The following is a 12,635-nucleotide window of genomic DNA, read 5'->3' as shown; positions in this document are numbered from 1 at the left end:
TTCCTCAGATACAGAAGGCAGAAGGCCCTGCTGGCATTGTCGCAAGGACTAAATAAATTATCTGTGTAAGACACTACACTCAGAAGGCTATAGTTGAAAAAGAATGTCTCTTGATTAGGAGGAGAAGGAAAAGAATTGGTCAGAGGCTATAAAGTCTCCGATGGGGGCTGGGTTTCTCTCTGCTCCTGAAATGCCCAGGTCCCTCTTCCCTACATGTGATGGGCCAGGCTCTGTCTCTGCCCTTTGAAAGAGGGATTCATGATCACTGGAAGTTCCTGTGCCATGTAATCCCAGCATCTCACGCAGTTCTCCTTCCAGAACAGTTCATGCTGACTGTGAAAATACCTGATTTTTCGGTTGCCTTAGATAGTCCTTGGACAGGCAGATCCAGATCCCTGGGCTGTTTCCCCAGATCGCAAAAGCAGGAACAGACCGCGGGTTGCCCCTGCTCCTGCACGCTGAGAGCAGCCTGCTGCAGGAAGATTGGCACTTGGGAGAGTGTGCCTCAGGTGCTAAAAATAGATCAACTGTGTCATTAGACTATTGCAAAGCAGTCGTTTCATTGGCCCTGCTGGTGCTGGTGAGGGCAAGAGATAACAGCCCATGGAGAAAGACCTGTGCTTTGCACAAAATTAAGCAGATGGGAGGAAGAAGCTTTGGAAAAGATACAGGCAGCGGAGTGGAATTCTGCCAGGAGTGGGGGTGGGGCTGATGCAGGAACAACCACAGCAGTAGCCACTGCCTGGGAGAAACGGGACAGTGAAGAGCAGCCTGGCCGGGCTCCTTGTCTGGCTGGGGAAACACTTAGGAAAGACGCTAGAGGCTTCTGGGGTGTGGGGCACAAACGAGCCTATTGTGTGACATCATCAGGGGTTGTCCACACTCTCTGGGGTACAAAGAACCAACATGTAGGGCTGACTCTAATGTCTCCCGACTGCTCCTTCCGTGGCCTCTTCCCAGCAAGTTTCAAGCCCTTCCTCCTCTGTGGCCACTCTTTCTGAGCAGGCTCCAGTTGGTCACTGTCCACGCTGAATGCAGTGCTTTAGACACGGCCTAATCAGGGCTCTGCAGAGGGATGCTACGACCTCCTGTCCGTGCAGCCTGGAGTCACGTTGTCCAGCAGCCCACTTTGCTCCCTGCCTCCTACTGAGCTTGAAATCAACTCGCCCCTGCCCCACCTTTTACTCCAGAACTGCCATGCCTGGTATCACAGACATTGGGAAGTGAAGGTGGTTGAGGAGAGGGTTCAAGTCATGCTTGGGAGGTAGGGGTGAGCAGGTGTGTGCATGGACTGAACATAGGGGAGTCAAGTCAAGGGAAATGTGGGCGAGGGCTACTTTCTAAGTACTAACTCTCCTAAATGGGTAGATGTAGGCTCTGGCAATCAACTGCAATCATAGAATTGAAGCAGTTTCTTTTTCTTTCAAAGAGAATAAGTTTATTAAATTTCAGATTGAATTTGATGTGACTTGGAATGTCCACATGGAGGACTTAGAAGATGGTCAGAAAGATAATGTAGGGCTTAGGAGAGAGATCTTTATCATAAAGAAAAAGAGAGCAGGTGTGTCATTAATGAAATAATTCATCAAATATGTTTTGAGTACTTACTGTGTGCCAGGCACTGTGCTTTACTTTCCATGAATGATTTGCTACCCATATTTCTTCCAGAGGAATGAAGAAAAATCTGCTCTCGACTGTGGAGATATTATGTTGGCATTATCCACTTTCTCACCTTCCTTTCTCAAGCAGAAGAACTCCATAATGATGACGAGAGTTCTTGAGTAGCTATATGTGGTCACTGTGTGGCCTTTTGGCAATCACACCTTAGCTGGGTAGGTATAATAACTGACATTATTACAGAGCACATGCCATTGACAAGATGTCTTCAAATGCACCAGGCATGTCCCATATGTCAGAACAATCTCTGAAACAGTTCAGTATCCCACAGGACCTTTCTTTGGGCTGGAAAAGGTACCCAGAGCTGGGATTGGTTATCTGGAATTGCCTCCCTTTGGTCTGTGCCCCACTGCCTTCTACTAGATTTCCCTGGAAACAAAGTTGACCTCCAGGAGATGGGGGGCAGGACATGTTTGCCCAACTCTATCCAACAGGATATGATATCACTCTTCTGGGAATGGGTCAGCTTGGGAAATAGTGAGTAGGGTTTTGCTTACTCAAGACGACTTTAAAAGCATGGCAGTGTTAATCAGTGGTTAACTGAACAGGACTTGCTTCCATAATAGCAGATACGCTGCAGTTTCCACATCTCTGGGTGAAAATACACTTCCCCAAGTTTGATGTCAGACGGATCATCTTCTAGACTGGGATTTACAAATTAAAATGCCTATGGTGGGGGTAATAAAAAGATTAAGCTTTCTCGTGCAATTTACTAGGAAGTAGTGGCCACTGTGGCATACCAGGGATCAGTGAAAGCAGACCCACTGCAATCAGGCAATTCTACTGACTTTTGCCAGTAGGGATGTAGAAGCAGGGATGCAAGATCTACCCATTTATTAATTTTTTTTTTAAAGAGAAGCTTGAAATCCCAGTTTTGATTTCCCAGTTTCCCAATGTTGGCACATAATTTTAACTCACTGAAAACATGGTATAGGGCAAATGAAACACGTTGCATCATGCTGGACTCCAGCTGGCCCACTGGCCAGGCCTGTATGACCCACAGTGGCAAGGGCCACGTCTGTTCTATTTACTGCTATGTCCCCAGCATCACACCTGGTGCAGAGTTGGTGATCTGTAAATATTTGCTGAGTGAACAAAAGAGCAGTCCCACTCTTATTCCCCACGTTGGACATTCCTGGGAACCAGGCAGAATGAAAACCGATGCCAGGTCTGTAAATTCTGTTGCACCACTGAAATGCTACAGTTGTGCATAATGACCTGATAGGGGGTGGCTGGGAGGTGTGTTTTCTGCAGACAGACAGACTGTGGAATAATAAGCCACCACAGTCCCCCGTTCAGGGACCTTTAGGTTCTCAGGAAGAGGCTCCATCTCCGTTGGTCAGAGATGGTAAATTACGGTTTAAACATTAAGACTAGGCAGATAACCTTGGTGACGCTCATGTTTAATAATCAACTATGAGCACCCTACACTGGCCCTGGGATGTGCCTAATATTCAGGGGAAACCAACCCACAGAGAAATCTTCTCCTTGAGGAGTCATTTACTCAAAAAATACTGTTACTGGATGAATTCATGTGTCAGAGTCCTGATCCCCCAGGACCCCAGAATGTGACCTTATTTGGAGACACGGTCTTCCAAGAGGTAGGCAAGTTCAGATGAGGTCATTAGGGTGGGTCCTGATCCAGCATGCCTGGCATCTTAGCCAAAGGGGAAATTCGGACACAGACATACACAGAAAGGGAAGACAGTACGAAGAGAATCCAGGGAGAAGACGGGAGAAGACGGCCATCCACAGCCAAGGAGAGAGGACGGAGCAGAGTTTCCCCACAGCCTCAGAAGGAACCAATCCTGCTGACACCCTGTTTTGGACTTTAGCCCCCAGAACTGTGAGACAACACATTCCTGTTGTTTAAAGCACCCACTTTGAGGTACTTGGTTATAGCAGCTCTAGCAAACTAATACATACTACTATTATTTGTTTTATAAATGCTTGCTATATGCCAGGCACTGTTTTAAGAAACTCTTGACTATTAACTTATTTATTCTTTATAACAAGTCTATGAGAGAAGAAGTATTATTATACCTGCTGTGATTATTAGAAGGGGAACTGAGGGATAGAGAAGGCAAGTGACTTGCCCAAGGACACACAGCAAGTAAGGACAGGCCTGGAATTTGAATTCAGCTATGTAGTTCCAGTCTGTATCCTTAAGGAGGACTGGAGAACTTAACTGGTGAAACACTCAAAAAGTCAAAGGTGCTTACACATTTCTGGTTGTTTTCTGTCCTTTTACAATGGTATCTGACCAGTGCTGGTACCAGCCAGTGGTTGACCATTCACCATAGCAGATGTTACCACAGTAAGATAAAGCTTTTTGCCGGATAGGAAAGTTCGAGTTTAAAATTGATATCACTTCCTTTATGCAATACAAGGGCTCTTGAAATCACATTGTGATTTTCCAAGATGTACTATATTCATTTTGGATGGCTTTAAAATTGTTCCTTACTTTATGCCTCTAACACCCCTTAGCCTCAAGCAATCATTTGTCAACAACTGCTTCATTCACTTGGAAAGTACTGTTTTTTAAAAAATCTCTATCCTTATGAAGTATAAAATCATCTGTTTTGCAAATCTGGATTTCTTTAGAAGGTATCCCACTGTGTTTGTGTTTGTCAAGGATCCTTTTTTTTGAGAATTCTTAAGAGTTCCTGACCTGGGCAGTGACATTAGCAGAGGAAAGCCATATTGCTCCTGGTGCTGGTTGCCTTCCATTCTGAACTCCCCTGCTTTCTAGACCCACTTTGCTGCCTTCTCTACCCTGACTGTACCCTGAAAGGCTGAATATTAAGGGCCCCCGACTACCTCTCTGGCTCCCTGGCCCCTGGTTGGATAGGGCCAATGGGGAGCGTGGTATGAGGCCCCAGGGAGGGAAGGGGGAGGGAAGGGTTTGGTGGCCCTGGTGGCCACAGCTCCTGCGAGGCAGCCCTCATCCACAGCCCCATGGGTCTCTGGGTCCTTTTCCTTTGCCCCCCCGCCCCCATGACTGGGGGCAGTTGTGGTGGCAGTGGGCTGCTGCTGCCTCCCATTACTGGGCTGTTCTTACGTGTGTGTTTCTCTGTGCTCTTCACACACACTTGTGATGTCTCCTCCTGCTTAGCTCCCCTCCAACGGCCCATCTGTTCCCAGCCAGGACCTTGACTGGGAGACTCCCCTTCTCCTCACTCTATAACCCATCAGGTGCTAGGCCATGCAGATTTCATTTTCTAAAGAGTATCTCCCCTCATTTATGTTCCTAAGCCACCAAAATCCTGGCCCTCAGGCCTTTGCTGAACCAGGGTACCGGCCTCTCGCCCAGGAGCCTGGCTTCCTGTCCCGTCCGCTCGTGGTATGCACAGGACCCCGCGCCGGCTGCTGTACAGCTTTCAACCAGAGGGTCTGGCTCTTATGACACCATCATTCCAAAACTTTGCTCCTCGGAGGCCAGCTCAACCTCAGATTCAACTCCGTTCCCTGTGACCCAATGCCAGAGAGTTTCTCACAGAATCCTCACAACAGCCCTGAACACTGGCATTACTACTCACACTCTATACATGACACAATTCAGGCTCACAGATGTGATCGATGCTGTCCAAGGTCGCAGAGAGAGTACACCACAGACTTGCATTTGGCCTTGGGAATGCATACCCCAGAGCTCAGGTTCTCATTGCCCCAGGATGGCATCTGCTTATCTTGTGACACCTGGCAGGAGTTATAGGATCCCTCATGCTCTATTCAGCAAAGCAAAGTCCACTCTAAAAAAGGAACTTGCTGGCATGCCGATCCACAATAGAGTCCAAGGAAGGGGAACGAGGCGGGTAGAAGCTGATGAAATGAGGGAGAATGGCTCTTGGCAATGATATGTGTGTGCCCAACCTGGAGGATGAGGCTGTGTTATGTTCTGTGCCCAGGAAAGCCGGAGCTTTCAGGAACTCTGGGCGTTCTGACCCAAGCGAGAAGCGCAGCATCTCATGTTTGGGGCCTCTCGCACCCTGGGGTCAACTCAGTCTCTCTGGACTTTGGACCTGGGGGCTTGGGAACTCCTGGGGTCCACATGGAAATGGGAGACAGGGGACAGATGGCTGGGAACATATGCAGGGAGAAGGAAAGGCTGGACAGCAGACCCACCCCGCAGAAGTCCTTCCTTTCCGCAGAACCCTGAGGTCCAGGTGTGTGAGCTCAGCGTCGGCTCAGGGGGCCTTGGCGTCCAGTCCACACCTCTGGTCACGCTCTCGCCTCGAGTGCCCCTCCCCGTCCCTTACTGGCCCCGAGGGCCACACCCCACCTGTTGCATTCTGCCCAGCTCTGTACCACCAGGCACTCCATCATCTCCAAAATTACTCCTTTCCCTCAAATTCCTGCTTTGTGGTATATCAAAGCTCAGCTGGATTTCAAAAGAAAGGATTCTGATGACATTAAAATGCACACTTATGAGTCGCTGATTGAACATTCCCATTTTTGCCATCTGAGACATGTGTTTCCAGTTAACACAATTTACAATATGCTTACAGTTTTCTTATAATCTCATTTAATCCTCAAAATCACACTTCTGCTATTCTCCATTTATGACGAAAATGTGACATCCAAAAGGGTGAGTGACTTACTCGTTCATATCATAAAGTCAACAATGACAAAGCCACAGAGACCACTGCAGTGACCACGGCAGCCGGAGCACCTCCCCCGACCCAGGTGCAGCCCAGGTGCCCCACTCTGCACTTCCCACGCTCATTAGCACTGATTCCATCCCACACCGAGCTGGGTCTCATCACTCCCATCTTGCAGAGGGGCAAGGACGCTGAAGAGCACAGAGCTGGTGAGGGTAAAAGAAGGGTGAGAGGCCTGGGCCACATGCTCGGGGAGCCCGAGCCCATCAGCTCCCACGCAGCCCCCAGACCACAGCCTGCGCTCCTCTCCAGGTGAAGCAGTCAGCACTTCCTAACAAGCTCCTGCTTGGCCCCCACTCAACAATGACACCTGAACCACTGGTTAGGCATGGTACACTGTCAAAAATGCTACCCATGCAGGTGCTTTTCCTGATCCAGCCACTGACTGCATGACTTGAAGGAGTGAACATCAGCTACAACGCTGCACCTGAAACACTGGAGTGGTGATGCCATCTTACAGGTTGGATGTGAGGACTCGGGGAGATCCCAGGGTGGCTGGTGGGGACAGAGGACCCAGTAAATGGAAGTGAAAGGAAAAATGAGTAAGAGTTTCTCTTAGGTCCACTTTCGGGCCTGAGGATTAAGTTAGGAATCTCACATCTTAAAGAGGAGAGCGCATTTGCCTAGATCAGGTCACCCCATGGGTCTCCTGCGAACACCCTGTCCTTGTGACCTTATGCCCAGGAACGCCTTCACTCGTGTGAGGTCTGATTTCCACTCTCTCCGCTTGCAGCCTCTCAGAGTTGGGAGGCACCTCAATGGTGATTGAGCCCAGCCCCTGAGCCCTGAGCCTGGGTTTCTCCAGTGTTCTCCAGGGCAGTCCGCAGAGAAGCAGTTTCTCTTATGGGGACCCCAAGGCTGTCCACATCATCCTACTCTGTTTATTTTCCACCACTCCTGGAAGGTAAGCACACTCTCCCTAATTAGACAAAGCATATGCAGCTGGGATGGCATTTTTGCGTGTCTTTGTCTTCTGCAGTATTCACCCCTATTGGTTGTTATTAATTTAAAAAGAAAAAAAAAGTAAAATCTCTGTTTTTCTCTCAGGAATACTCAGTGCTACTAATGGCACAAGAGTTCCTTATGATTCCAGACAGAAAAGGCAGGGTTCACTGCTTGTTACCTTATTCCTCAGAGCTTTTACAGAATAAATGAGCCATCTTTCTCTTCTATCATTTAGCGGGAATATATATATTTTTTTATCTAAATACATCCCCCCCCCATAAAGATAGTGAGAAATAACAGGTAGTTCACATCTTTGCTTGTCTGAAAGCAGGCAGATGCAAACATGTGGCTCACTAGGTGATCAGGTCTACAGAATTTTGCTCTTTTTCTGAGCCTGGTGTGAAGCCAAAGCACCGTTCCCGACTGTCAAAACCAAGAGACGAAATTCTCGAGCTACAAGGAGAGGGACTTCGGCCACAGTCCCTAGCTCAGCACAGCTATGTAATATACGAAGGAAGGCAGCAGAGAGAGGAGTCCTGCAAACATATGGTAGATAAAGATATCCCGCTTCCATCTCAGGGCCTTTGGCTTTGTTTTCCTCCCCTCCATGCCCACAGCCTTGAAATGGAGTGGGGGGGTCAGGACACAGCCTCAGAAGGTACTGGTTTTTCTGGCGTTGCTGCTCAGTGCTAGCTTTTTTAGAAGAACTTGCAGATTCTTAGATAAGAAAAGTCTCTAATTCAACCTCTCTCATTTTACAGATGTGCAATCTGGGGTCCAGAGAGGAGACTCCTGGAGAAGTCACAGACCCAGAGAAGTGACTGTTCTTGAGGGTCCTCTGGTTCAACAACCCTGCCTGGGGCTAGAATGACCTAGACAAGCTAAGCCGAGGAGGGGGCAGGAGGGAGGACTTGAACGCAGACCCCACCCTCCAGGAGGATACCCAGGCTGCGTGCCCCAGCGGGTACCCGTGGTCAAAGGGACCATATTGAGGGATTGGGCCTCCTTGTGCTTCTGAGTGCATTTTTTAACATCTGAGGCCCAGCCCAGCCGCAGAATGTCTGGTCCTGGCTCTGCAAAGCAGCTGTTGCCTCTGGCATGTTAGAGACCTTGGCAAAAGCGCTTGTCCATTTTCTCTCCTTCCTGGGATGGCTCAACAGCCTGCAGGTGTGTAGAGAAACCAACCCCAGGCCCATGGGGCTGCAGGCACACGAGAGCGGGATGTCTCACGATCTCTAGACCCGAAGGCAGCTTCTCGATGGTGATCTGTTTATCAGACCGCTCATTCCCGTCCCACCGCCTGCCCACATCCATTCACCCACCGGCGGCGGGCCAGCCTCGCTGCTCCTCCCAGCCCTGAGACAGGTCAGGCCGTCCAAGGCTGCCAGCCTCGTGCGGGAGGGCTCCTTAGAGCCCCCCCAGTTAGACAATGGCCACGTTCCTGCTTCCTAGGCCTTCGGAGGCATCGTACAAGGAGAGAGCAGCCTTCCTTGCAGAGGCAAGTGTCGCTGCTGATGAAACACTAGCAAAATTATCATTAAAAACCGGACCCATCGCCCTCTTCCAGGGAGCAGGGAAAGGACCGGAGTCTGAGGTTCATGCGTCCGCCCCAGCGCAGGCTCCTCCGCCCCCCGCCCCCGCCCTGCTCCCGCGGCGAAGGAGAGGGCGACCCACTTACTGCTTGCGCTCATGGTGACGCCTGTGCCCCGAGCCTTTCATGCAGGACGCAGGACCCGGCGGCTTTTTAAATCTTCGGATATTTCGACCTCACTCATCACCTGCGGGGTGAAAACGCAGTCCAGTGCCGGCTGTCTCCCCGCAAGCGCTCGCCCCCTCTGCTGTCGCCCCCCGGTCTGGGCTGTAGCTACCGGCCTAGAAGGCGAGTGGGCCGGCCGGCAGGCGCAGGTGAGAGCAGCACGGAGGAGGGGGCGGCGGCACGCGGGCCCCGCTGCCCCTGGGCCCCGAGTGCCGGGCGGGAGCGGGGCTGGCAGCGCTGCTCGCGCACACCCCGGACTATCCAGCCCGGCGGCTCGGCGCCCGAAGGGGGTGTGGACCTCGGGGAGGCAGGGCGGGGCGGCGTGTCCCCGCCCGGCCTCCGCGAGCCGCGACCCGCCCCGGGACCCACCTCTCGGCCAGCGTCGGGAGCCAGCGGGCCCCGCCCGGGCCCCTGCGTCCAGTTCATGAGTCCCGGTGCCCGCCTGGGGTCCCGAATGGCAGGGCGAGCAACGCGAAACAGGAGAGGTCGCCACCCATGATGCGGGCTCGCGGGCGGCAGCCGGGGGGCGCGGCCGCTCGCTGCTGCCGCCTGCTGGACGCGCCGGCGCGTGTCCGGGCCCCGCCCCGCCCGGGCTCGCGGGAGGCTCCTGGGCTCCGCTGGGGCCGAGGGAGGGACCCCTGAGGCCCGGGACCGACACAGGGTGCTTGAGTGCTAGTCTTCCCTCCACGCGTGCTGGGGTCTAAGCGCCAGACGGTGACAGGAAGATGAACGCATCGTTAGGAAGGACAGAATAAGGGGTGGCTGCAGGAATCTTGAAACCAGCGGGGTGTCCGCAGGTCTTGAGCAGGTCACGCTGTCTGTGCCGAGCCAGTAGGAGTTCCCCCAGCCACGTAACTTACGTGCTTACCTCCCCCTGTGTACCTTCTATCACTGACCATTTACTACAGTTGTTTCTCTCTTCCCCACTAGAATGTCAGCTCCATGAAAGCCCCCAGCACATGGTCGCTGTCATCAAATACTTGACAGGATGTCCTAGGTCTTTCTGCACGTAATACTGTGCAGCCCTCGCAGTAGGTCTGGGAACCTCCACCTTGAAACACTTCCTGGTCTGAGGCAAACAGCAGGTGTGTGGCCTCATGACTCAACCACTCTCGTTCACCCAGTTTTGTGTGGCCAACTAACCTGTCCAAAAGTATTTTTGTAATTAGTTCACGTAGGTGTGTGCTATAGAAACCTATATTCTGATTTTTTGGTCATGATTACTTGAGTGGGGTGGGATCCTTTACATTCCCCTCCTTACCCTGTCACCTTCTGAACCTGATTCATGGTCACAGAAGCATGACTTGTGAGTGTAGAAAAAGAAGGCTGAGAGGCCACCTGACCCATCTCTATGGAATGACTCTGGTTATACCATGTGTAGAATCAAAAAGCCATGAACGCTACACCCCAACTTAGAGCCAAGGAAACAGTGTGTCAGAGAGGCTGAACTACCTGCCCTCAGACACACAGAATCTCAGGCAGACCTGGACCACATCTTCTCACTTCCAGCTTGGTCCCTGTGAGAGGGACTCAGCGCACCAGGGTCTGGGATGTCAGGCTAAGGATGATAGCCACCCTCTTAAAACTGGGGAAATAACATCTTTTAGATACATATAATGCCCTGCCTTACATGGGGTGAAATAAATTGATATGGATTATGACCCCAAGATGTGATAATGATTTAAAAATCATTAAATTGAAGGGTCAAAGGATTTGAAACATATTTTGATGGCTTATTAGGGTTTGTTTCCAATGGAGGGAGAGTGACCCTGACATCCTCACAGTGGGCCTCAAGGTTTCATCTGTATATCAATAACCTGAGCTATCGGCAAAATGCAGATCACCAGGCTCCTGATTCCTTTGCTCTGCATTTCACACAAGTACCCTAGGTGATTCACAGACCACTCTGCTACTGAAAAGGCAGAGGCCTACAACAGTTTGAAAACAGAGCAAGTAATTAATAAGCATTAAAATGATCCCAAGACATGTCTTCAGAGATCCCCTACGTTTTCAGATTGGGATTCAGTTCCCAAGTCGCAGGTAATTTGCTAGGCTCCAATGCTTGGAAAAAAATTTTTTTTTTCCCTGAAAGTTCAGGTAAGTTAAATATGTACAATTAACAGGACTGTTTAATGAACATAGTTATCACCCGAAGCCTCATTGTTCAGAAGTTTTCAGGTTATAGGACAACAGTCAAATAAAACACCACATTCGTTCATTCATTCATTCATTCAGCAGTTATTTATTGAGTGTCTACTTTGTGTTAGGCCCTTTTCTGTCTGCAGGAGATATGACAGAACAGGCAAGGACCCTGCTCTCCGGGATCATAAATCTTATTTGGGGAGAGGGTTAGACAGTAATTAACTAAGCAAAGCATGAAGTAGGCAAGCCCAGTGGTGGTTTGGTTAAGAGCCCAGGAACTGTTTCCGGTTTCTAGTCCGGCTGCTTTTTCAGTCCCAGCTCTGTCACTCATTAGCTGCAGGACCTTGGGCAAGGCACTCAGCCTCTGTGAGCCTCAAATTCTTCATCTATAAAATGAGCACAATATGGTGCCTCCCTCATGGATCACTGTGCGTACTGAAATAGTGCAAAGCCTGGCAAATGAAGCCTTGATGTATGCTAATTATTAGTACCATCCCTCACTTAACAGCTACCCTCAGACAGTTCTGTCATTTCTACCTATGGTAGACCTGTTGGGCTTTTCTGTACAGTGGTGGCCATGAAAATATGCCTCAGAATTTTTCAGCCACAGATCATTTAACTGACCAGTTCTTCCTATCTAGGGTTCTTTCTGATAATACATCCAGCTAGATACTAATGAATTCAGCTCTTTGGAGAATCCACTGGGCCCCTCTAAAAGCCCCAAATAGCTTCTGTTGGAGAAACAATCTTATTTTCCCTACATAGTTATAAAGATAGGAAGAAAGGGGTTAAGAGAAGCTTAAAAAGCTTTCCCCATGAGGATGTCCACAACAATTGGAGGCAGCCGGGAAAGACGCAGAAGGAAGCTGGGGGTGGGATGCTCGGTGGAGTTGGCTGTGAAAGTCATCAGGAAAGTAGAATCTTGGCTCTGTCCTTGTAGGAGAATGAGGCTGAAGACCACAGAGCAGAGGGTCCCTTTGTTTGGAAGTTTGTTTTGAATTTTAAGGCTCCAGAATGGAGATAAACAAGTCTCACTCGGAAACAGGCAAATGCTCCTGGTAGTTGGAAAACCAGGTGGGAAACCCTTGGGACACAGATTTTCCACTTTCTTCAGGGGTAAAGAGGAAACCTGCGGGGACAGCTTAGCCCCGGCTGCTGCCTGAGCAGCCCGCATGGTGCCTCTCTTCTCGAAGCGCCCCCATCTCTCCTGACTTCCTGTCCTGGGCAGGTCCCGTCTGCAGCTCCCCTCCCAGCTCTCCGCCCTCCTCATTGCTGTCAGTTACTGACGCGGCCCTGGACCCCCAGCTTTTCCTCCTGGTTGCCTTCCTCTCACTCCCGCTGGCTGCATCCTGCTCCTCCAGCCTCCGCATCAGCCTTCACCCCGCCACTCCTGTCCACCCACGAACATGCTCTTTCGTCCTCATCTCGAATGCAAAGCCTGTCTGGCCGATGAGGTT

At 50.5% G+C, this 12,635-nt stretch overlaps 1 protein-coding gene across 1 annotated transcript in view; it reads right to left on the bottom strand.

The window, feature by feature from the left end:
• Nucleotides 1–9,365, bottom strand: part of ABLIM3 (actin binding LIM protein family member 3) — a 101,771-nt gene extending 92,406 nt beyond the window's left edge. Inside the window, exons 1-2 of the transcript XR_012125246.1 lie at nucleotides 9,149–9,365; nucleotides 8,959–9,058 (exon numbers count right to left, since the gene is read on the bottom strand). The gene's annotated coding sequence lies outside the window, so the exon portion shown is untranslated. The remainder of the gene's footprint in view (nucleotides 1–8,958; nucleotides 9,059–9,148) is intronic.
• Nucleotides 9,366–12,635: the final 3,270 nt, after the last annotated feature.

Source organism: Manis javanica, chromosome 14 (assembly GCF_040802235.1).
Source record: "Manis javanica isolate MJ-LG chromosome 14, MJ_LKY, whole genome shotgun sequence".
In the NCBI taxonomy this organism is placed as follows: Eukaryota; Metazoa; Chordata; class Mammalia; order Pholidota; family Manidae; genus Manis; species Manis javanica.
The sequence above is the reverse complement of the archived record's forward strand: the minus strand, read 5'-3'. Positions and strand labels throughout refer to the sequence as shown.